This window comes from Heterocephalus glaber, unplaced genomic scaffold (genome assembly GCF_053883595.1).
Source record: "Heterocephalus glaber isolate CG9 unplaced genomic scaffold, H.glaber_assembly_v1.0 deba00001463, whole genome shotgun sequence".
NCBI lineage: Eukaryota > Metazoa > Chordata > Mammalia > Rodentia > Bathyergidae > Heterocephalus > Heterocephalus glaber.
The window spans coordinates 1,659,879-1,684,912 of NW_028258310.1; the positions used below are offsets into that span (position 1 = coordinate 1,659,879).

The 25,034-nt window shown below is 38.1% G+C and overlaps 1 protein-coding gene across 17 annotated transcripts in view; it reads left to right on the top strand.

Annotated features, from left to right (window-relative positions):
* Csnk1g3 (casein kinase 1 gamma 3) overlaps nucleotides 1-25,034 on the top strand; it is a 112,594-nt gene that overhangs the window by 15,523 nt on the left and 72,037 nt on the right. The window contains exon 2 of one of the 17 annotated variants that reach the window (XM_021266265.2): nucleotides 11,326-11,424. The exons of 15 other annotated variants lie outside the window; for them this stretch is intronic. The gene's annotated coding sequence lies outside the window, so the exon portion shown is untranslated. Of the gene's footprint in view, nucleotides 1-4,309; nucleotides 4,335-11,325; nucleotides 11,425-25,034 lie in introns of those variants that run through there. One more of the 17 variants, XM_087180522.1, reaches the window with a different exon arrangement.

A 25,034-nucleotide genomic window follows, 5' to 3' on the forward strand; every position in this document is an offset into this window, starting at 1 on the left:
CATTAATTGTTGTTATAGGTACTGAGATTTTCTCATATAGATTGGTATGAATATTTCAGTAATAAAAATTTTGCATGACCTCTGGTTGATTTTTGATTCTTGTAATTTTTAAGGCAGCAGGAGATGAGGGTAATGTGTTCTCTGCGTATGCATATAATATAAATGCTTAAGAAGCTGGGCATTTTTAAATTGCGTATTTCTTCCAACTGTTGAAACATATGGTCTGTGATAAAAGCTATTACCAATGGATGTGTAAATTCACATGAGAAATTGAAAACTGAAGGGACAAAAGACATTTTGAGGAACTGTGAAATAGTCAGATATAAGTCCATTATTTTGCTTTCTCTTAGTGTAATGAAATACCTTAGGTTGGGTACTTTTATAAAAAAGAGAGGTATATTTAGTTCACAATTATTGAGTTTCAAGGGCATGATGCCAGCATTAGCTTGGCTCTAGTGAACACTGCATGGCAGATGGCATCATGGTGGGTATTCATGGCGAGAGTCAGACAAGCCAGAGCATTGGGGAGGGCTCTTTTACAGCTCACTTTTCCTAAAACTAAATCCGTTCTGAAGGCTTAGTGCCAATGACCTAATGACCTTCTACTAGGTCTCACCTCTTAAAGTCCCATCACTGCTTAACATTACCCTGGGGACCAAGCTTTCAATACTTGAACTCTTTAGGCACACTCAAATCATATCTAATTATTGGATAATGGTCAGACCTAGATAATTAGAATATTAATTTAATTAGACTTATAGTAGTATTTGTTTACTGAGGAAATTTAGATTTTTAATTTAAAAATTGCCTTAATTATAACTGATTATAATATAATATTTTGATATTGTGTCATTTTACAGTAACTTTAAGTTTAGACATACTTGAAAACCTACAGAAATATATTTTACATTGTGACTATATGTAATGTGATACATATACTTTTTTGGGGGGGCACTGGGGATTGAACTCGGGACCTTGTGCTCCCAAGGCTTGTGGTGGCACCACTGAGCTAAATCCCCGGCCCACGTGTATATTTTTAAAGATTAACAAATCTCATTGAACATGATTTATTACATATATGTACTCAGTTTTCTTTTCTGTTATAGACTATATCATCTCTAAAACTGCTCTTTGGGACCCATTAAATTGTTTCAATGAACAACTAATGGATCCTGATCCACAGTTTGGAGAACATTAATGAAACTAGGTGGTAATTTTTAATGTTTAGAAATTCCAGGATCTTTATACAATGTGCAAGGGACTTCAATGAAATGAAGTTTCAAAAAATAAAGTGTTATAGATGATAGTTACTAAATCTTTCTGAAACAAAAAGAGGTTTTTTTTTGTTTGTTTATTTGTTTTTTTCGGTACTGGAGATTGAACTCAGGTCCTTGCGCTTGTGGGGCAGGCGGGGGAACCACTGAGCTAAATCCCTGGCCCCCAAAAAAGTTTTTGTAGCATGTAATTACAGAAATTGATCTCCATTTTTGACATTACAGTTAATGATTTAGCTTTTAAAAATAAATACTCTTTTCTTGGACAACCACAGTTGAGTTAATGCCAGAAACCAATAACTGGGACCCTTGCTGTTAATAGAAGCATGTGATGTAACAACTAGCCATCTCATCACAAATATCCTTACCCATTTAAATTTCGGAGAAGCCTGAAGACATGTATTGTAATACAATTTTTATAGGGATTTTTTATTTAATTTATTTTATTTTATTTTATTCAATTTTTTATTTGAAATAGTGAATGAGCCATTTCATTTACTAAAGTGGACTTTTTCGTGTGAGATAACATAGCTATGGGTGATCAACACTGACAAGTAATATTTGAATATAAAATTTGACATTTTTTTGTTGTTTTTGTAATTTTGTACATGCAGAGAGCCTGTTGGATGACATGCTAAACACGAAAAGTTGCCTTTAGGAACTTTTAATATTTACTATTACAGGTGCATAATTCTATATTCCAATAGTATGTATTTTGGAAACCAGGTAGAATATTAATAATCATTTCTAAAACATTGAGCTGCTTATACTGTTTATTTGAAAACTTTATAGCTAGCTCTTGGTGGCTGTCTTGTGAGATAGGACGTAATACACTGATATAGTCCCAGTGTACTTCTGTTTTATCTAGTTGCAGTATAAAGGATGTCAGCTGGTTCTGTTAAGTCCTGAATTACTGGACTGTGCAGATTAGAGAATTTGATTTTCTACTTTATTTTTTGTTAATTAAAAAAAATTTTTTTTGGTACCAGGGATCAAACTCAGGCCCTTGCACTTGCAAGGCAGGCGGTGGCACCAGTGAGCTAAATCCCTAGCCTTGATTTTCTACTTTATGTTTGAAGATTCATCAGTGATTGTCAAATTAGAAATATGCCAGTGGCCTACATTTTTACTTATATAATCAGATCATGCCTAATTTCTGTATTTAGAATCTTATTTTTATTCTTTTAGTGGATATTGCTACATTGAAATTGAAATTGCTTATGAAAGTAAGGCACTTGATTATTCATATTCATTTATTCTCAAAGATAATTAAAGTATCTTTTTGGTGAATTTCTTTAATACAAATACTTAAATAAGTCAGTAATCAGAATGATATATAATTAAATATAAGCTATAAATATTACTATTTATGCACATTTATGTAGCTTTACGCACATTAAATGTATGTTTATTATTTTTAGTGGAAGGATTAAAGTTTCAGATTAAAGGGCAGTATCCCTAATAAAAATTAAAATATCCTCAAGCAGTGTAAAATTATTTTGTGTTTTAAAAGAATTGTGAGCAGGGCATGTTTCTGTGAAACCTCAATAGTTTTTATTTCTGTGGATGCCTTTTAAGTGTTTAAAATACATGTTTTTCATTATCTTCCTTGTATCTTTTGAATTTAAAGCTCTCTGAGGCAAATTTTCAGTTTTTACAATTGAAAGTATAGGTATAATACTAGATTCTTTAAAAAAAGTTTTAAATACTAGATTCTTCATTGTTTTTTGGAATATAAGAACAATTGGAGTATAAAAATGATCACTCTGACTCTTATACCCCATTATATTTTCATTTATTGATTACTAGAAAGCACAGAAATAAATTTGTTTTGTGTGTGAACTGAACTGTCATATTTAAACATAATGTAGTTTTATTTCTAACGTTATTTTAATTCCCTCTTAATTTTGTTGCCCTTTTTTCCAGTCCTTTTGTGGTATGTTTATTATAAATTGCTCCATACTTATGTGTTAACAAGATTGGATTTTGAATAAATAAAATATAAATGTTAGTTTTTACGATAGATTGACACAATCTGTCTGTCGGTTGATTGGTTGGTCTGTCTATTTTTCTGGTCCTGGTAATCAAACCCAGGTCTTTGTGTTTGCTAGGCAAGCTATACTGATGAACTACATCCCTAGCCTTATTTCTTAGAATGTAATTTATAAAGCAATTCGATAATGGTATACTTTTCAGTGGTTCTTAATTTTTTTTGGATCATGTGCTTTTTTAATAATCCTTTTAAAGCTATGGGTTTTCTCTGTAGAACATGACGAGGAGGATCTGTAGATTTCTGGTTAAGAGCACCACAACTATATCACTATAGTTGTACTTGTTTCTTTCTAAGTAAGCAGACAAAAATTTAAAAAAAAGTGATTTGTAGACACACTTGATATTTTCCAGTTTAATCATTTGAAATATCCTTCCAAGTTTGGACAGTGTTTTGGGTTAGTTTTAGGATGAAAGTTAACAGTTGACAGTAGAATTGATAAATTAATGCCTGTATATAGAAGAAAGAAAAATAATGCAGAAAGATAAGCAATAATCTCTTGCCTCATATTTCCAGTCTCTGATTTTTTTCAGTAGATACATTTAATAATTTATTTTAAGTAGTTGGAGTGGTTAATTTCATAATTCTAAAGAATATACATTCTCTTTTCTCTTTGACATGAGGTCAAATTTTTATATTATCTTGCTCTTTTTTTTTTTTTTTTTGGTACCTTGGATCGAATTCTGGACTTGCTCTTTCCAGGCAGGTGCCAGGAACCACTGAGCTAAATCCCTGGCTACATTATCTTTTAATGATAAGATTCATTCTCTTACTTCTCCTTTTGTCTTTAAATGTTTGCATAGTTACTATGTTTACTTCACCTATTCCTTTACTTTGATGCTTTAAATAATGTTTTTATGTCTGTTTCTTTTTACAGTAAATTTGTATATTGTTGCTTGACTGTGACTGTGTACTATGCAAGATGCAGATCTTCTTGGCCCTATCTTCCTACCTTATCTGTTTCATTAATAGCCAAACTTTTGTGAGTTGCAGTGTTATTTTTCACACTGGTAAGGTTAATGAAATTTATATTCTTTTCTACAACAATTATGTTGGATTATTTTTGGTAACATTGATTCTGAAATTTTTATTTTTTTGAATGATCTGCTTCCCTCGGGTTTTCTGTTTTCTGGGGGTTTTTTTGAAGGCTTATTTTTCTTTCACATTAGTTATCCTTGTCACTTCATAAGTGAATGAAGGATTAGGTTAATATTTCTGGGTAAATGAAATGGTTTAGATTTTCTATTCTCATTGGTTACATTTGGAATTGTCTGCATGGATGAAACTTTACTATAAATGTTTAGAGAGGAAGAACTAATTTATTAATATGCATATGTGTTAATTATCTTCAGTTACAGGCATGATGCTAAGTTCAGGGATCATAAAGTTACAGGTAATAGAGTCCTTGACAAATATAACAAGCAGTTATAATTCTGTACATAGTATAAGAATACCTTTGATAATCTAGCCTAATCCTATTTTATAATTCTTAATATTAGACAGATCATTTTGCTCAAGGTTACACAGCTAGTTAGTAACTAAATTGGCATTCTAAGATTTCTTGTGTCTGATCCTAGGCTCTTTCTAGAAGCAGATAGCAAGGCTCCCAAGACTTGAGAACTGGAGCAGGGTACAAAGCTTAGGATTTAGATATGAGAAAATGTTATGTTATCTTTTTATAAGCGTCAATCTTAAAATATTAGAGCTAGAGATTTCTTGTTGGGGATTTGAAGAAGCAGCCTTGTTAGAGAAGTCCACATGGCAGAACTGCAGGAAACTTTTAGAAACTGTAGGAAATCTTTAAGAAACTGAGGGTTGCTTCTATTTGACAGCCCGCAAGAAGCTGGGACTCTAATTTATATACAGGAAGAGTATGAGTTCCACTCAAACTCTGGAGTTTGGAAGAGAAATTTTCCAGTTGAGCCTCTAGATGGGAGTGAGGCCTAGCCAATGCCTTGAAGAGCCTGAGCAGTTAGTTGACTTGGCTGCCCAAGTTTCTGATCCATAGAAACTGTAAAATTGTAAATGAATGTTACTTTAAATCTCTTAAGTGCTTAGTAATTTGTTACATAGCAGTAGAAACAAATACATTTGTTCATGTTGAAGTGTATTGTATTCTTTGGCTTAGTGTCATTGTATAATAATGCTTTCCCATGTAATTTGGTAATAATTAATCCACACTTTATCTTAAAAGCTGTGATAGTCAAGGTCCACTTTTCTCTGTTGTTTTGGCATGATAGATTTGCATTGGTAATAAGAAATAATACAATGTGGTATGGTGAAATGTGTGGCACTATAAACACTGAAATTATAATTGTGACACTGTAATTTATGGTCCCTTGAGCAACATTGTGAGGTGATAATATCACATATAGCCTGTCATAACTACTCAATTTTGTTTATGTAGCATGAAAGGAGCCATAACAATATGTAAATGAATTAGCATAGCTTCATTCTTACACAACTTTATTTATAAACACTAAATTAGAAAGTCTTAAAATTTTCACCCGTTGCAAGTATTATTGTTAGTATTTTTCCAACTATTTAAAAATATAAAGGCTACTCTTAGTTTGAAGGCTGTATAAAAATTAAAAAATGAGTAGAAGTTAACCTGCCAGCTAGTTTGCTGACCCCTGGAATATACACCAGGAAAGCAATTCTAGTGTGTGTTTTCTCTCTCTCCCTTTGTCCCTCCCTCCCTCCCTCTCTCCATTTTTCTCTTTTTCTCCTCCCTTCCCCCCTCCCTTCCCCCTCCCCTTTCTTTCCCTTTTTCTTTTTCTTTTTTCCTCCTTGCCTCATTCTCTTTCTTTTCTCTCTTTATTCCCAGCTCTGTAATAGTGTTTGATATGTGCTACCACTATTTGAGACTCTTAGAAAAGAAACATTTTAATGAAGAAAATCTTAATTTGTTAAAAATAAAAAATTTGTTATTTCAGGTTTATGAAAAGTTACCTGAATGCTGAACTGAATGGAGTAAAATAGGAAATGGCTTAACTTCTTACTAACCACTATTTTATGTGATATCTATATATCTATATATATAGATATATAAATATATGTTTATATTCCCCCACCCACCCATGAATGATATCCTGTTTAGTTTCCATTGATTTCTTATTGTGTGTGTGTGTGTATATTATATATATATATATATATATATATAGTTCAATTTTGGCAGAGGAGTAATTTTCAGGTATTAAAATGACTTGTTTAATTTTAAACTAACTTTCCTGCCCTTCTCTCCCCACTTTCCAGTTTCACCAGTTACAGACTTGGCCCTTGGCTCTGGGCCCTCTGTTTAGGAAGGGAATTGGGTTGTTTCTTGACTCTTCTTTCCTCTGTTGATTATGCTGTTGCTTGTTTCTCTAGGGTTCATGTGGGGTTGAAAAGTAACAAAGGGAAAGGACAGAAGACCTTCAGTTTTATGATATGCTTTTAAATGCTATTTCTATTGCGGGATAGTTTTGGTTCTTCAGAGGCTTCATGTGGACCTTAGGTAAAACCAACCAACCTGCAAGTGTTTCTATACATAAATATATGCATGCACAGACATTGCAAAAAAGGTGTGGCGTGTACACAACAAACTGAAAGTAATATTTATCTCTGAGAAGGGCAAGTAAGCTGAAGGGCAAGGGTATGGACATCCAGTGGGGTTTATTTATTTATTCATTCATTTGTGATACCGGGTATTGAGCCCAGATTTCTCCCATGCTAGGCAAGCACTCTATCACTAAGTTCCATCCCAGCCCTTCTAAGGCATATTTTTACTTTGATTTATATTATTTGAATTCTTATTACAGGTGGAATGTGTTTTTGGATAGTTCAGTAATTAAACATAAATGAAAGGCTATGTATTGAAAATAATATGGAAATTTTCTAAAAGAAAATTATTTCTAAATAGAAAAAGTAGAAAAGTGCTTTTGAAAAAAAACTTCTAAATTATATACCATGTATTCATTAAAATAGCTGCATTTTTAGTTAAGTTTCATGGTAGAGATATAGCGGGGGAAAACATGCACTTTGACATATTGCTGGGGACTTCCATGTAGAGAGACCAGACACAGGCCTTTTTCCCAGGAAGCAGCTTTATTCGTGCCAGCACTGACTCAGCAGATTCATATCTAAGGCTGATTGCCGAACTTGGCATGGTTGTACCCTTTTATACAATTTTTGTCTTTGCCTCCCCTATATGGGCATACACTAATATTTTACACTCTTTTTGGGTATACATTAACATTGTACAGTCTAGTTGGGTATGATATATCAGTTATATCACAACTACACCTGGTGCACAGAGGCTGATATCACTACATTGTAAGAGGTTCCTGCCTCTGACCCACCTTGAGAGGGGCCCTACCACATTCTCCCCTTGGGTGTTCGGACCCCATTCTATTTTGGGTCAGAGAGCATCGTCTTGGTTCAGAGGTTTATATTTCCATAATATCATCACATATGCAGCAGTTTTTCTTTTGACCATTTTCTCAGTGAAGCTGGAGACAGAATGTATAACCAAGAGAGCCAGGCAAGTCAGGATCAAACATGTTCCCAAGTCAAGAGTGTGATACCTATGGGGGTTTTGAATCCCCAAGCATTGAAAACCACCCTCCAAACGGTTCCCTGGGGTCCCAACCTTTCCAGGTGTGGGTGGGAACATGAGCAGTTTTCCTCGTTTGATCTGTAATCTCTTCTGTGATCTTTGCCTCATCACCTATTTGTAGGCAGCAGTTGCTTAGGTTAAATTTCCCCAAAATCCCTCCCTTGGAAGCAAGCAGATAATCTAAGGCTAAGTGATTTTGAGTTTTTTTTTTTTTTTTTGGTACTGGTAATTGAACTCGGGTCCTTGAGCTTGCGCAGCAGGTGGCGAAACCACTGAGCTAAATCCCCAACCCAAAACTTTTTTTTTTTTTTGGTACCCGGTATCGAACTCGGGTCTTTGCGCTTGCACAGCAGGCGGTGAAACCACTGAGGTAAATCCCCGGCCCACTAGGCTAAGTGATTTTGATAGATTGCAGTGTGCATTTGGGTCTGTTGTTTGGCTAACAAGAGCTTTGGCAGATTCATTAGTTATGATTTCCACAACTGCTTGCAGTCTTATTATGTGGTTTAGCATATAAATGTGGGTGTAGTAGCCCTAGGATCCATCCTCTGCCCAGGTGGCAAGACTATAATACTGAATTATGTATTCAGGAGGCCATTCATCATCTTTCCAATTGCCAATTTGCAGGGTATGTTGTTTTCTATAGGTCCTCCTCTCCCCATACACTTGGACACCCAGATGTTCTCCCTTGGCAAGTGGGAGTAGAAAGAAAGATGGATGGACAGTTTCTAATACACAAGACCCTGACCAGTTTGGGGGAAGTACAGTATAAGTGATTCTTCCACTTATTCAATAAGTCCTTCTGAGGCTCACTATTTGATCTCTTTGTCAACATCTTCCCAGGTTCTCCTTAGATGAGAAAAGTTGGACAAGGGGTGGTTTGGTTCAAGGTAGTCAGGGAACCCCCAACATTGGGTTTTCTGGGTGGTTGACATGTTAGGCTCCCTTCACAGATGTTGAACCATCTCCCACATTGGGCAAGACAGTTATTGAGGTTTTGAGAAGCCAAACCCTTGAGGTAGAGCTGGGGTACCCTGTGCCAGAATAAGGTTCATGGGGATCTAATTCTCTAGCTTCTCATGGCCATTGGTCCCCTACATATATAACAAGAAGATACTTCAAAGTCTGGGCTACAGTCCCTGCTAGTGATAAACACTAGTTTTTGAGTGTGGCTGGGATTGGAGGGGGGCTACTTTCTATTTCCTCATAGAATGAGTGAAAAATCTGATTATATGTGGCCACTGGCACAGTAATGACCCCCTTGAAAATGTAGTATATAGTCCCAGGGTTAGTGCCTCGCCCACTTATATATATCCCAACCCGGAGACCATTTTCCTCTTTGGATCTCCTGGATTAAAGATAGTAAAATCAGTGGGATTACAGGTTCCTGATTCACAGCCAAGAGTGGGAGCCCCTTTTGGAGGAGAGCCAACTTATCTTTACCTTTCCAAGTGGGACACTAGACACAGCTTCAATGGAGGCGATAGGCCCAGTGGTCACCATAACCCAGAGCCTTGAGGATTGCTACCAGGCCATCTTTAAGCTTCCACCATCTGCCTGGGAAGTAACTTCCATCCTTGGTCTTAAACCAAGCAATCTCATGTTGTGAGTAATTAGGGTCCCATTTTGTTAACAGACTAAATGCGGCAGCCAGGGCCTTAGACTCTCCTGTTTCCCTGGTGGCCACCAGCTTAGCTTCATGGTCTGCTTTTAGGGTTTCTCCAAGTGACTGTGGTGTCTCCCCTTTGATGTCCCCGACAGTGCATGAGTGTCACCCTTTTAGGGGCCCATACAGCATCCAAGAGTTCAAGGATTTCCCTGCCATATTTTATGTTTTTTCCCTGAATTCATTTTTATATAAACTTTCTTTATATAGACCCCCATGCACATAAGGTGGTGAAGGCATACTTAGAGTCCATTTATATGCTGATGTGTATTCCTGCTGCTAGCTGAAGTGCTCGGGTTAGTGCACTGAGTTCTGTTTTCTGGGCCAAGGTCCCTTTTGGCAGACATTTTGCCTCGATGGAATTAAGGGTTACCGCGGAGTACCCTGCAAGGTGTTCTCCCTCTTTCACAAAACTGCTACTGTCTATGAAATACTCGAAGTTGGGGTCCTTGAGGGGTTGGTCCCCTAAATTTGGTCAGCTGGAGATTCCCTCATCCATGACCTAAATGTAGTCATGATCTGACTGGCCTGGCCTGACTCGCAGTAGGCTTGCTGGGTTCAGGGTCCACACCAGCTCTAAGTGAATGCATGAGTTTTCACATAACATCCCCTGATACCTGACCATCTGGGCCTTAGCCAGTATTGTCCCTCGTACTCCATTAATGTCATCACTGAGTGTGGCACTCGGACTGTTTGTCAGCTTCTGCCACTAAGAGGACTATAGCTGCAAGTGCTCAAAAACAGGGTGGCCAGCCCAGGGCAACAGAATTGAGTTGCTTGTAAAGGTATGCCACTGGTTGATGCCAGGATCCTAGCATCTTGGTTAAAACTCCCACTGCTATGCTGGTACGCTTGTGGATATACAGATAGAAAGGCTTAGTCATATCTGGAAGTCCCAGGCCTGGTGCATTGGTGAGGGGCTGTTCAATCTCTTCAAAGCCTTTTTGCTGTTCCCATTCCCATAACAGAGGTTCTCATACCCCTACTTTGTGACCTTATTAAGGGGTTTTGCCAAGACTGAGAAGTTAGGTACCCAGATCCTACAGAGACTTATGGCCCTGAGGTTCTCTTGGACTTGGTTTTGGGTTGTTGAAACTGGGATTGAAAAATTGCTTGTTTTCTCTCAGACCTGAGATGGCATCCCTGTGACAAGTGGAAACCAAGGTACTTAACTTTCTCCTGGCAAATTTGGGCCTTCTTTCTTGAAGCTCACAGAAGAGTGAGAAGTAATCGTGTCCCTTCTATGCAGCCTTTCTGTGTTTGGCTAGCCAATAGCAGGTCATCTACCTACATAACCATGTTGATCTGCAGGGAAGGTCTTCAGGTTAATGGCCAGTGGCATGCTGAAAATGGTCAGGGAATTTTTTTTTTTTTGGTACCGGGGATTGAACTCGGGTCCTTGCCGCTTACACAGCAGGCGGTGAAACCACTGAGCTAAATCCCCGGCCCTGGTCAGAGAATTTTTGAACCATTGGGGTAGCCTTGTCCAAGTCACCTGGCTTTTGTCGCCATTTTCTGGTCCCAGTGGAAGGCAAAAATTGGCTGACTTTATGGCCAGACAGGTGCAGAAGAAGGCACCTTTGAGGTCTAGACATGTAAAAAAGGTTCCTTTGGTGGGGATGAGGCCTGAGAGAGTGTAAGGGTTTGGGAACAACTGGGTTTAAGGTAATGGTAGACCGGTTTACTGCTTACACATCTTGAACTGGCTGATAGTCATCTGTGCCCTGTTTTTGGACAGGCAGGAGAGGTGTGTTCCAAGGTAACTGGCAGCGTTGGAGGATACCATAATCTAGAAGCCTGTCCAAGTGCTTTTGGATCCCAGTCTGTGCCTTGAGAGGTATGAAATACTGTCTTTAGTGAATTGGCTCTGCCCCTGGCTATAGTGTACAATTACTGGAGGTATATTTTGGGCCAATCCAAGTGGATTGTCCTCAGTCCCAGGTACTTTGAAGGGAAGCTCTCTGGTCCCTGTTTTGGCCTTTCTATAAGACTGTAGAGTCGCCACTCTTCACCTTGGAGGGTCTTAAGAGTCATGATTTTTGCTTCTGGATTTGTAAAATTAAAGCAGCCTGTCCACGGGAGTTGAAAGTTATCTTGGCCTGAAGCTTTCCTAATTAAATCTTGACCCATTATAGCCATGGGACAGTCAGGGAGGTATAGGAATGTTTAGATGACCTCATGGCCACCTAAATTGCATTTTCGGGGCAACAGGAAAGGGCACATGTTCAATTGCCCATGGCCTCCACGATGGTGGCCTGTGAAAGGGGCCCATGGGTTGGGTCACCACAGAATGTTTAGCTCCAGTGTCTATCATAAAGTCTATAGCCACCGTACCCCCCCCCCCATCATTAGAGCCATAGGCTCCTGGGGGCCTAACAAAATACAACCCAGTCTGTCCTATTCCTCTCATGTCCTCCCATGGTGGCCAGTCCTATAAAATCATCTTTTGGTGTTCTGTGTGGCTTCTGAACTGGCTGATATTGGCCCTGGACTACATGTCTTGCCTTCTCTTGTTGTGGGGGGAGACTTTTCTACCTGGTAGGGGCATTCATCCTTCCATTGTCCATATTTGCCACAGTAGGCACATTGGTCCCAGTCTAGCTGTGTTCCCAGGTAGGGGGTGCCCTTCTGTTAGCTTCCCCATTGGCTCTCCTGACTTCCGCATAGGCCTCGTCCTCTGCCTCTGGGCATGTATTTATGGGGCTGTCTAGATCGTTTCGTAGGGGCGACTGCCAACAAGCCTGCTGATACCTTGCAACTCTCCTCCCATGGAGTCCCTGATCTCAGTTGGTAAACACCTTGGTTGTAACTTCTATCAATTGGTTGGTGTTCATTCCAGCAAAACTCTTCTGTAACTTTTGACTGGTAAACTCCTTAAGCTTGGGCACATTCACTATCTATTGATTCTCAGCCACTTCTAGATCAAAGGGGGTATATGGATGGAATGTTTCGCATAGCCTTTTGTAGAATTGTCTTGGGCTTTCTCTGGCCCCCGGTGCACCTCTGACATTTTGCTCATGTTCATGGCCCTTTTTCCTCCTTCCTTTATCCTTTTTAGGAGGGCCTCCTGGTACCATGTGATTGAGGTGAGCTTTTCTTCCTTGTTCCAGTCCCACTGGGGATCCTCTCCTGGGAATTAGTTTCAGGATGTAAGCCTGGGATCCAATGTTCCAGCCAAGGCACTTTATTACAACTGTCATAGGGCAGTTGTGTAACCCGGTGGTGCTCCTCAGTGTTAAATAGGGTTAGGCAGAGTTGCTAGCAGTCAGTCCATGTGGACTGGTGCGTCTGGATCATGGACTGCACCATGTCAGTCATTGCGTGGGGTTTCTCAGTAGATAAAGGTGTGTGGTTCTTCCAATTAAGGAGGTCAGTGGTGGTGAAGGGTTGATATATTAACACTTGTTCCCCTCCTTGGATCTGCCCCGTAGGTCATAGTAAATGGGTCCTTGTGTTTCTAAAAGTGGCATCTGCGTGGCACCTTGCCGGGCCTGAGGTTTGGGCTGCTGGAGGGGTTCTCTTGATGAGCACCCACAGGGATGTGGGGAGTCAGAATGGGCAGCTCAGGGGAGGCTGCCATTGGAGGGGTCTCCGGGGAGACCTCAGACAACATTGGGAGAGAGGCAGTGCCTGGGGGCTGACTGGCTCTGGTCGAGCCTCTGCAGCAGGGGCCCAGGTGGTGGTGGCAGTGATGGATACTGTTGGACGTGTGGAAGTGGAACTTCTCATTCCCTGGATAGACTCAGTTTATTTGACTTTGGCTGACATTTGTAGGCAGCTGTTATCCTAGCCATCATCACTCTACAGTTCTCCTCAATGCAAGCTTTTGGCTAACGTGGCTGAGACAGGACAAGTCTTGCCAACAGTCAATGTAAGGAAATTGGTCAGGAGGGCCTGGGTCCCCTGCAACAACCCTGAACACTTGGCTAATTATCTCCTTATCAAGTGAGCCCCCAGCAGGCCATCCTATCCAAAATGATGGGCAATCAATTTCACAGAAGGTCCAGAGCTTTCTGGGAATCAGCTTTACCCCATAGTCACATGAATATCCCTTTTCAAAATTCTTTAACCTACACTCTAGGGGCGTCGATTTACCCTCTTTTCTCTTTCCATCCATTCCCCCCCCCCACAACTTTCACATACAATAGAGAAAGGAGGGAAGGGAAAGGGTTTTAATTGGAAGGAAGGATCTCACACTCGTTTTGTCAGTCTCTGGCACTCTCCTTGCAGAGATGTTTCAGGTGCCTCTTAGCATTCAGCGGAGCTCCTAGGGGTCTACTGTCACCCTTAGCCATATGAGGATCACTGTGGAACAGTTTGGGACTCAACAGTCGTTTGGCCCTTTGCTAGTCAGAACCTTCCTGCTGTCTGTCTCGCTCACACAAAAACACACGATGGCTTCAACCCAGCATCCAGCACCCAGTGCTTTGGGGCTGCAGTTTCTGTGAAATTACTTGGGCAACTCTGGTACTCCAGTCTGCTGCCCAGTTCCTGAGAATTGCAGCTTTAGTTTCAATGAAACCTACTCAGGAAACTCTGGGAGGTGATCAGACCCCTTCTGCCCATTAAAGGCGAGACTACCAAATCAAACCTTGGTCTTATCAAATCTGGTGGGTGGCGCTCCCTGAAATGGTTCCTGGGCTTCTGGGTTCTTTTGTGGCTCTAACCCGTGGAGGGGCCAACCTCCCCTGGATCAAATGGTCCATTGGCACTGGAGAGGTCCTAGAGACAAAGGAGGTGGAAATACACTGTCTCCGAATCCTGGCCATGATCCCCCAGAAATGCTGGATTTTCATATAGAAAGACAGGACACCAGGGCCTTTTTATTTGTGTCAGTACTGACTCAGAGGATTAGTATTCAAAGGCTGAGTGCCAAACATGGCATAGCTGTACCCTTTTATAGAATTTTTGTATTTTTGTCTCCCTTATATGGGCATACACTAACATTTTACAATCTAGTTGGGTATACATTAACATTCTACAGTCTGGTTGGATATGATTTATGTTACAGAGTTACATCAGAACTACACATGGGTGCACAGAGGCTGATATTACATTGTACAAGGTTCCTACCCCAGCACATCCGGAGGGGCACTACCACAATATAGTGTTTGATTTTGTGAGTGCATATTATTTTTAAAAATCATGTTTTGAGATATAGTTGATATATAATACAATGCATAAATTTTAAATATAGTTTATACATTCTGAAAAATGTATATACTCCCATATAATCCTCTCCCAGTTAAGGTATAGAACATGACCTTACCCCGAAAGTTCTTTTGTGCCACTTTCCAGTCAAACATCCCACTGGTTTATTTAACCATGGAACCGATTTCTATCACCACAGCTTAGAGTTTTGCTAATTCTAGAACTTCATATAACTTTGAATCATACAATATGTACTCCTTTGTTCCTGATTTCTTCACTCAGACATATTCATCATACTTTTCTGTGTGTCAACAATTAATTCCTTCTTAATGCTGACTGAATAGTGTTCTATTTTATGAATATACCAATTTGATTTTCTGTTTTCTTGTTAATGGACTCTTCAGTTGTATTTAAGTTTTAGATATTGTGAATAAGGCTGCTATAAACATTGATATACAAAAATATTTTTGCAAGCATAGTTTTAATCCCTTGAGTAGATACCTAAGAGTAGCATTTATAGATCATGGATAGAGATATATTTTATTTTTATAAGAAATTGTCAAACTTTGTTCCAAAGTCATACCATTTTATGCTTCCATCAGCAGTTAATGAGAGTGCTAATTGTTCTTCATCCTTGTCAATCTTGATATTGTCAACTTTTAATTGTTAGCCATTTTAATGGGTGTGAAATGATATTTCATTATGATTTTAATTTGTATTTCATTAAGTAATGATATTAAACCCTACTTCATATGCTTATTGGCTGTTTTTTGTGTGTTCTTTGTGGAAAGTGCCTGTTCACATCTTTAGCATATCAAAAATGGAGTTGTCTTATTTAGTTGTAATATATTTCTACACATAAATATGTCAAATAATTTCTCATTCTGTGGTGTTTGTATTTATTTTCTTAGCTATATTTCCTGAACAAGAGTTTTTAATTTTGGTTAAATTCTATATATTTTTCTTTATGATTAGTGATTTTTCTGTTTTCTAAGAAATTCTGCTTTAAGATCATAAAGCTGTTCTTTTTTTTTCATTGTTTATTGGTACATTTTTAGGTATGTAATACGATTATAATAATGACATTTATCCTTGGGAATTTGTACCTTCACATGATAAATCTTGGTTCTTATTTTTTCCCCATTCCCCTGCCTTCCCTTCAGCCTCTCCACCCCTCCCTATTTACAAAGACTTTGTTTCCATTTTTTCCTTTTTTCATATTTTTTCCTTTCCCTTCTTTCCTTTCTCCTGCCCTTCCTACTTCCCTTTTCCCTTTAGACCTCTTCTTCCTATTTCACATTATCAGTTATACATTTTGATCCTTATTTACACTTTCAGCTTCTCACACCAGAGAAACTATTTGGTATTTACACGTGTGTCCTGTTGTCCTATTTATTTCACTTAAGAGTATGGGCTCAATGTGCATCCATTTAGCTATAAATGTCTCTAGTTTATAATTCTTTATGGCTAAGTAGTACTCCATTTTATAAAAAAAACCACATCTTCTTTATCCAGTCTCCAGTTGAAGGGCAGTTGTGCTGTTTCCAAGTTTTAGCTATTACAAACTGTGCCGCTATAAAAACGGGTGTACATATATCGCTGTGGTATGATTCTTTTAATTCTTTTGGGAAGATACCTAGCAGGGGAATAGCTGGGTCAAATGGGACCTCTAATCCTAATTTTTTGAGGTATGTCCTTATTGATTTCCACAGTGGTTGCACCAGTCTGCACTCCCACCAACAATGGAGAAGGGTTGCTTTCTCTCCACACCTCCGCCAGCATTTGTTGTTGGTTGATTTCTTGATAGCAGCCATTCTTTCTAGAGTGAGGAGGAATCTCAGTGTTTTCATCTGCATCTCTTAAATGACCAGTGATATTGAATATTTTTTCATACGTTTATTTGCTGCTTGTACTTCTTTGAGAAAAGTCTGTTCATTTCAGATGCCCATTTTTGAATTGGGTCTTTAAATTTGGGGGGTTCTGATTTTTTTCAGTTCTTTATATATTCAAGATAGAAGTCCTTTGTCTGAGGACCAGCTGATAAAAATTTTTTTCCCACATTGTAGGTTGCTTCTTAGTTCTGTTGATGGTTTCTCTTGCAGTGCAGAAGCTTTTTAATAAGATGAGATCCCCGTTGTTGATTCTTTGTGCTAATTCCTGTGCTACTGAGGTTTTGTTTATAAAGTCTTTTCCTTTGCCAGTGTCTTCAAGAGTTGTATCTAACCTATCTTGCCGGAAAGTTTAGTGTTTCTGTTTTAATATTTAGATCTTTGATCCACTTAGATTTTAGTTTAGTGTATGGTAAAAGATGAGTCTCGTTTTAATCTTTCGCAGGTTGAAATCCAATTTTTCCAGCACCATTTATTAAAGAAGCTCCAGTGAGGGTGGTTGGCTCCTTCATCAAAGATGAGGTGGCTGAGTATGCCTGGAATTGTTTCTGCATCTTCTAATCTATTCCACTGATCCTCAGGTGTGTTTCTTTGCCAGTACCATGCTGTTTTTATCACAGTGGCTTTGTAGTATAGTTTCAAGTTGGGGATTGTGATACCCCCTGTCATGTCTTTGTGGCCTAGAATTGCATTTGCTATTCTAGGCCTCTTCTGGTTCTAAATGAATTTTTGGATTGTTCTCTTTAGTTCCGTGAAATAATACTGTTGGGATTTCAATCGGGATTGCAGTGAATCTATATAGCAGTTTTGGAAGTATGGCCATTTTCACTATATTGGTCCTTCCTACCCAGGAACAAGGGATGTCTTTCCATTTTCTGATACCCTCTTTGATCTCTTTTTTTCAGAGTGCTGTAGTTTTCAAGGTAGAGGTCTTTTACTTCATTAGATTTATTCCTAGATATTTCAATTTTTTGGATGCTACTGTGAAAGGAATTACTTCCCCAGTTTCTCTCTCAGTGAGTCTGTTATTTGTGTACAACAAGGCTATTGATTTTGAGTGTTGACCTTGTATCCAGCTACTCTACTGAATTAAGTCTAGAAGTCTTTTAGCAGAGTTTTTTGGGGTCTTCTATGTAGAGTATCATGTCATCAGCAAATAATGACAGTTTAACTTCTTCCTTTCCTACCTTTATTCCTTTTATTTCTTTCTCTTGTGTAATTGCCGTGGCTAATGTTTCCAGAACTATATTGAACAGGAATGGTGATTTTGGACATCCTTGTCTTGTTCCTGATTTTAATGTGAAAGATTTTATTTTTTGACCATTTAGTATGATATTGGCTGTTGGTTTTTCATAGATGCCTTTTATTAGATTGAGTTAGAGACCTTCTATTCCAATTTTCTGCAGGGTTTTTATCATTTTGCATTTTTGGCTGCTTTTTTCCTGCATCTATTGAGATGATCATGTTGTTTTTGTCCTTGACTCTGTGAATATAGTGTATTTCTTTTATTGATTTATATATGTTGAACCAGCTGCTCTTTTTTATAGTTCTAATATTTGTGTGTAGATCTATAATCCATTTCAAATAATTCATTCTTGAAATGATAGTAAAATTTTGATTCACTTTTCTCTCACACAGATACGTGGTTATTCTGATGCATGTGTTAAAAACCTTTTCTTGTCACTATTGAATTGACTTGATATCTTATGAAGAAGCAATTGACTCTGTGTGTGAATCTATCTCTGGACTCTGTTGTTTCATTTCTCTACATATTTGCCTATTTTTATGGCAGTTACCTGTTGTTTTATCATATTTCTGTACTAAATCTTGAAGTTAAGTAGTATATATTTTCTGAGATTGTTTCTTTATTCTAGATTTTACATTTCCATATCAGTTTTAGGACCAGCTTATCATTTAAAAGAAGCCTACTAGCATATTGTTTCAGATTGTGTTGGTTCTATAGATCAGTTTGGAAAGAATGGACATCTTAAAGATGGGGAGTTTTCCAACTCATTTTTTACCATTTTTTTGTTTCTGTTAAATTTCTCACAGCAATATTTTGTGTTTTCAGTATGCACAGTTTTGCAAATATTTGTTAATTTTAAAATTATTTTTAATGCTATTTTGAATGCCTCCCCCAGGTTATCTTTCATGTGTTTGTGGCTAAATACATAGAAATTGATTATTGTGTATTGACCTGAATTATACCTAGTAGATTCATTTATTTTTCTAGTAACATAATTTTTTCTAAAGGTTTGATAAAGTTTTTAGCATGCACAATCATGATAACTGAGTAACAAGAGGTGTACCTTTTCTTCTCTGTTTTTCATGCCTTTTGGATGTTTTTCTGGCCTTATTGCACTGGCTAGTTATTTTTCCATACAATGTTGAGTACAAAATCTGAGAGCAAACATTCTTGTGGTTTTTCCCCCTCCAGTCTCAAGGGAAAAGGAGTTCATTGTTTCACCATTTAGAATGTCATTTATTGTAGATATTTTGTAGGGTCTCTTTGTTAGATTAAAGAAGTTATATTATTTTTCTGGATTAATGACAGGTTTTAGTCATTAGTGGATTGAATTTTGTCAAATGCAACTTCTTGTCTGTTGAAATGATCATATGGAGTTTTTTTTTAGGTTAATTTGGTAAATTGATTTCAAATCAGTCTTACATTTCTAATATTCAACTAATTATTATTTAACTTTTTAATTATATTTTGTGAAGAATTTGTGTATCTATGTTCATGAGAAATAGGGGTCTAAATTTGTTTACTTGAATGTTTTATCAGAATGTTATATTACAGTTGTGCTGACTTCATAGATTGATTACTCCTGTGTTACTGAGTTTTTCTAAGAACAGTATTTTTTCCTTGATAAAATTTACCAAGTGAAACCAAGTAAGAAACTTTACTCAGACTTGTTGATATTTTGTTTCATCTTGATTTGTTTTGTTTAGGTTATATTTAGTGTCTTGCAATAAAATTTTTAGCATCATTTGGATATGTCTTTCATTCTTGTCATTTGATAATTTGTGTATTCTCTTTATTCCTGATCATTTTTTGTTAGGAGTTACCACTTGTATTCACCTTTTTTCAAGGAATCAATTTTTGGCTTTATTTTCTGTTTAATGATCTGTTTTCCATTTAATTGATTTTACTGTCTGTCTTTGGATCTCCTTTCAGGATTATTGATACTTTCTTCTTTATCCAATCTGCTGTTGATTGTATCCAGTGAAGTATTTCATTTCACATAGGATCCTTTTTGTGTTAAGATCTCCTTTTTTGTTTTGTTTTTGTAAGGTTTGGTAGTTTTCATTTATTGAGAATTCCTGTGCTTTCACTCATTAAGACTATATTTTTCTATAAGTCTGTGGACTACTACTAATAGTTCTCTTAAGGTACTTTAAGTTATGTTTTATTTTCTTTCTACCTTGTAAAAAGAAAACCTAGATCACTAATTAAAAGCTTCATCTAAGCAAAGGCCGAGCCTCCAGGCCCCTCTGGAACTTCACAGCCCTCCCACCTCCATCCCGCCTTCCCTGAGGAGGACCCAGCCACCTGCCCCTTGGGGGCAAAGAGCATCTCATCCCTGCCCTTCGTCTTCTCTTTTTTGTCAGCCCGGGGTGGGGAATTGTGGGGTTCTCTCTAGAGAGGAGGGGGAGCTCCACTTGGGGTGCTGGTTAAAGGGCTTCCACTGAGGCTGTGTCTTGGGGCACATCTGACGTCTCCAGAGGAGGCAACCAGCTGGAGACTTCCTTGGTCCGAGGAGGAACCAAGGAAAACTCCCCTTGGAAGGGAGTAGCAGTGAGAGCTGGAGACAGTGCTGCTGTCCTCCTGATCAGTCCTCGCCTCCCCACTTGAGTCTTGGGAGTCTCTTCTGCTCTTGCCGGCCCTCTGTTTGTCCACTGTTTTGCTGCTGTTACTGAGCGTTGAGCCCCTGGTAACTGGGGTTGGAGAGGCGCTGGTTCTGCCTCCTTGGTTCATGTCTTGCACTTTCTCATCTCCACTTCAGCTTAAATTTTCACGCAGTAGACTCTTAGGTTGCCTGCTGACGTGGAGTGGACTCTGATGCTGGTCACCCATGCCTCGGAATCAGGAAGTTTAATGTGAGTCACCTTGGACAGAATGAAATGGTGAACACAGTCATGCCTGTCACCCCATCATGAGGCCAGGGAGAGGCAGACCAGAGTTGGGTGGGCTTAGGGGAAGGAGCTTGGTGCCCGTCCCCAGCCTCGTGTCCCTGCAGCCTGCCTTCCAGGCCCTGACTCGTGCCCCATTTTTCTGCCCTTCTCTGCTGTGAGCCTGAGTCAAGAGGAGCCAGCTAGCCCATTGAGACCAGCTGCCTCCAAAAGCCACCAGGGACTCCAGCTTTGTGGCCAAGGGCAAGGCGGTCAGCATCCTGCTGATAGAACTTAATAGGCATGAATGTATTTGAGAGTTGGAAGTTCTGTGAATTTGCTTGGGACGTAAAAGTGCATGAGAAGCAGAGAGCATCCCTGTAGTCCCGGAGTGCCATCTGCTTTCCTTGCACTGGGGTCTCAGTGCCTGGCCTGTTCCCAGTTTCCTCTCTGATGAGTAGGATAAGTGGTTTCTTGGCTCTCAAACAGCCTCCTCACCAAGGGTGGAGCCTATGTAGAAAAGTCCTCCATGCAGTCCTGTCCAGCCTCCCCCACTACCCATATACAAGTAGATGAGCAGGGAGAAGGGGCCTGGGGCCAATGTGTGTGCTCAAAGAAGCATGGCATCGTGTCATGTATGTGCTGCTTTTGCCCTGGCTGTTCCAGGGCCGCAGGACACGTTTCAACCAGGGTAGGCGACAGAACAGCCTTTAGGTTTCTTTAAACAGCAAACCTCTGGTCTGGGGGCCGCTGGTCATGTTGCCTTTCAGTTGTCATTCCATTGTCCCCAGGCCTCCCAACCAGGCTACAAGAAGTGCTGTTGAGAAATGAAGCTGTTTTTCCCAGTTCTTCCTTACGACCAGAAAATGGCAGCCAGCTGGCTTAGGGGCCCGTTGAGAAGGGCAGGACCAGAGCTGTGGGGCAGAGTTGTGTTTAAAGGCAGATAGAGGTCGTCATAGGAGGGCAGGCCACACCTGCCTCCTGTGACCTTGGCCCTGGCAGGCAGGTTCATCCAGTTAGCCCTAGAAATCTGGTTACTGTGACCCTTTATCCCAAATCAGGCTTAAGTCAGAAGACTGCAGGAGGAGGGTCATGGAGGCCCTGTCCTGGAGCTGGGCTGCTGGGACATGGTGAGGAGCCACAGGGGCAGGCCCAGGGCTCTGGCAGAAGGCAGTTTCTGAGCTCTCCTGCAACACCTGCCCGGCTGACCAGGTCTTCATGACCACCTTCCTCTTTTGCTCTTCCTTGACTCAATTCTGGCACATGAAGTGCAGGCTTGTGGGTCCACATACCACATATGCTGCAGCACATACATGGTGATGTGTCTGTGTCCATCTAGACCTTTGTGGCCTGGCTGAGTGTGTGTGCATGTGTGTAACGTAGTCTGTAGTTGGCAATAACCTGTATATAACGTCTGACATTTGTATGTGAGTGCACAATTAGTGCCTGTGGCAGTTTTCTGTATTTTAAATTTGTTGCATCAAATTAGTTTTATTTTAGGGAAGGAGGGAAAGAGTGGGGGAGCTTAGGAAGGACTCCTAGCAAGATCATTCTTTAGAACTGTTAGTAGCAATTTCCCAATAAGCCTTCATGATGCCCTTTTCAAATAAATGTTAATGTTGTCACTAAAAAAAAAAAAAAAAAAAACTTCATCCTTTCTAATGTAAACATTTAAACCTTTATTTTCCTCTAAGTTTTGCTTTGGTTGCAATTTACAAAATGTATTATACTATATGTATTTCATTAGTATTCTGTTACAGTTGTTTACAGTATCCCTGGTGATTTCTTTGAAATTCATAAATTCTTAGAAATACTTAGAAATTTTCTAGATATTATAGTTATTGAATTCTAATTTAATTTTGTCTTGATCTGATATACTCTTAATTTTAGTTGAGACATAAATTATAATGTAGCATGATTTTTCTTTGTGAACATTGGAAGGAAATTTTATTCTGTAGCTTTAGATGTTATATTTTGTAAATGTCAATTACTTCAAGGTAGTTGATGGTATTATTTAAGTCTACCCTTTACATACTTATAATTTTGTCTAATTTTATCCATTAATAAAAGAATATTAAATATTTTAACTATTGTCTTCTTTCCCTCTAGTTTTATTAGTTTTTGCTTCATTTTTCTCATAGATACCTAATGATTTTTGTGTCTCCCTGTTGAGTTGATATTTTTTGTTATTATGAACTGGACTTTTATGAGTTTGGGGATTTTAAAATTTGGTATCATTTTGATAATATGAGGTGTGATTGAAATATATACTTAAAGTTTAAATTAAATAATTTTATTATAGTAAAAAACATTGCCATTAATATCCCCTCTCAAAGTGCTTGTTTCTTTGAGCATACTTATTCCATTGTTCTTGCCCTTTTCAGAGGCAATTCTGGAAGTCCTCTTTCATAAATATCTTTAGTTGTGGTATCATGGCTGCATTGATAACCTGAAGCTATTCAAACTGTTTACCTTTCATGGTCATTTTGACTTTGGGGAAGAGCCAGCCATGGCTTGGTTGCAGATCTGGCAAATAAGGCAGACGAGGATGCACTGTAGTATTTCTGTTGGATGGAAATTGTCACAAGGTGTAATAAAAGATTTGGTGAATGTTTAAATTGAAAAATTTATTGTAGTAAAAACCATACTGCCATTTCAAAATACTCAGAATACTTTTTGCTTTCAACAAACTTATCCCTTTGGCAGTGTGCCTTTTACTATAGTAAGTTTTTTAATTTAAACATTTATTATATTCTTTGATCACCCCTTGTATAGTATCATATGCTTTCTTACTTGGGTAGTTTTATTTTTCTATTCTCTTTCAGTCTGTCTTTCTATTTAAAATTTGTATTTAATAGCCTATAGTTTGTTCTTGTTTGCTTTTTATATAATCTGACAACTTTTGCCTTTTTTTGAGGAAAATTTGGTTCATTTTATTGTATGTTTTAGGTGTATCATCTTGGTGTTTGTTTTGTCTCATGTATCTTTTATTTTAACCAAATAATGTTTAATATTCCATTTTATTTCGTATTGTGGCTTTTTAATTATTCTATTGTGATTTATTTTCAGTGTTTGATCTATTTGATTTATTTTCAGTGCATTGTTATTTTATTACTATTTATAATAAATATGGAATTATGTTAATGTGAACTGCTCTTCACTATATGAATATTTCAAAATTTGTGTATGTTTTAATTATTTTAATTGCTAAAAATTATATATTTTGTACAACATGGTGTTCCGAAATATTTATACTTCATAGAATGTAAATTCTATGAATTAGCTCAATTCTAAGTTGGGCTAATGATCATATGAATTACTTTACATACTCTTTAACATTTTTGGTGAGGACTCTTAAAATCTAGAAGAAATCTTAAAATAATGTAATTCCATTTACAACTTCCCACTGTTTGTGCTGTATATTTTACTTGCACATATTATTTGTAACACTAAAATTATTTTTTTCTTTAATAATTTATTTTTAAAAGAAATAAATATTTGTTACCTGTTGCCTATATCCTGTTCTTGAAGTTTCATACTTCTTTCTAGTATCCTGATTTACTTCTTCTTAATGGACCGTTTAAAAAGTATTTCTTATTATGTAGTCTTCAGGTGACCAATTCTCAGCTATCCTTCATCTTTGAATGGCTTTGTTTCACTGTGATTTTTTTCATGTTGGCTGAGCTAGGTATTGAACCTAGGGGCTCATGTATGCTAGGCAAGTGCTCTACCACTGAGCTACACTCCCAGCCCCTCACTATTTTTTTAAAGAATAACATTATTGTATGTATTACTCTGGGTTAAATGTCTTTGTCTTCTCCTTTCTTTGAAAACATCCCTTCCGTTTTCTTGAGGATCTCCATTGCTTCTGAAAAGAATTTAACTTCCCCAATATTTCATGTGTAGTTTTTCTTTCTTCTTTTTGAGATTTATTTTATTTTATTTTTTAGCAATTTGATTATGATGTAAGTTTTGTTTTCTTTATATTTGCTTCTTACAGGATTGCTGAGTAAAATTTGTAGGTGTTTTTTCCCACTAAATTTAGCACATTTTCAGATAATATTTCTTCAAATATATACATTTATTTTTGCCCTATTTTTCTTTAGTTCTTGATTGTACTCTCAGCTATTACAGTATAGTTTTAAAGATGTGTTTTAAAATTCCAATATCAGGATCATTTGGGATTTTGTTTCCTGGCTGTGAGTTATGTTTATTGCTTATTTGCGTGTTTGGTAATTTTAGATTGTATGGTGGATTTTGTAAATTCAGTGTTGAGAGTTTGTGTTTTTGTTAA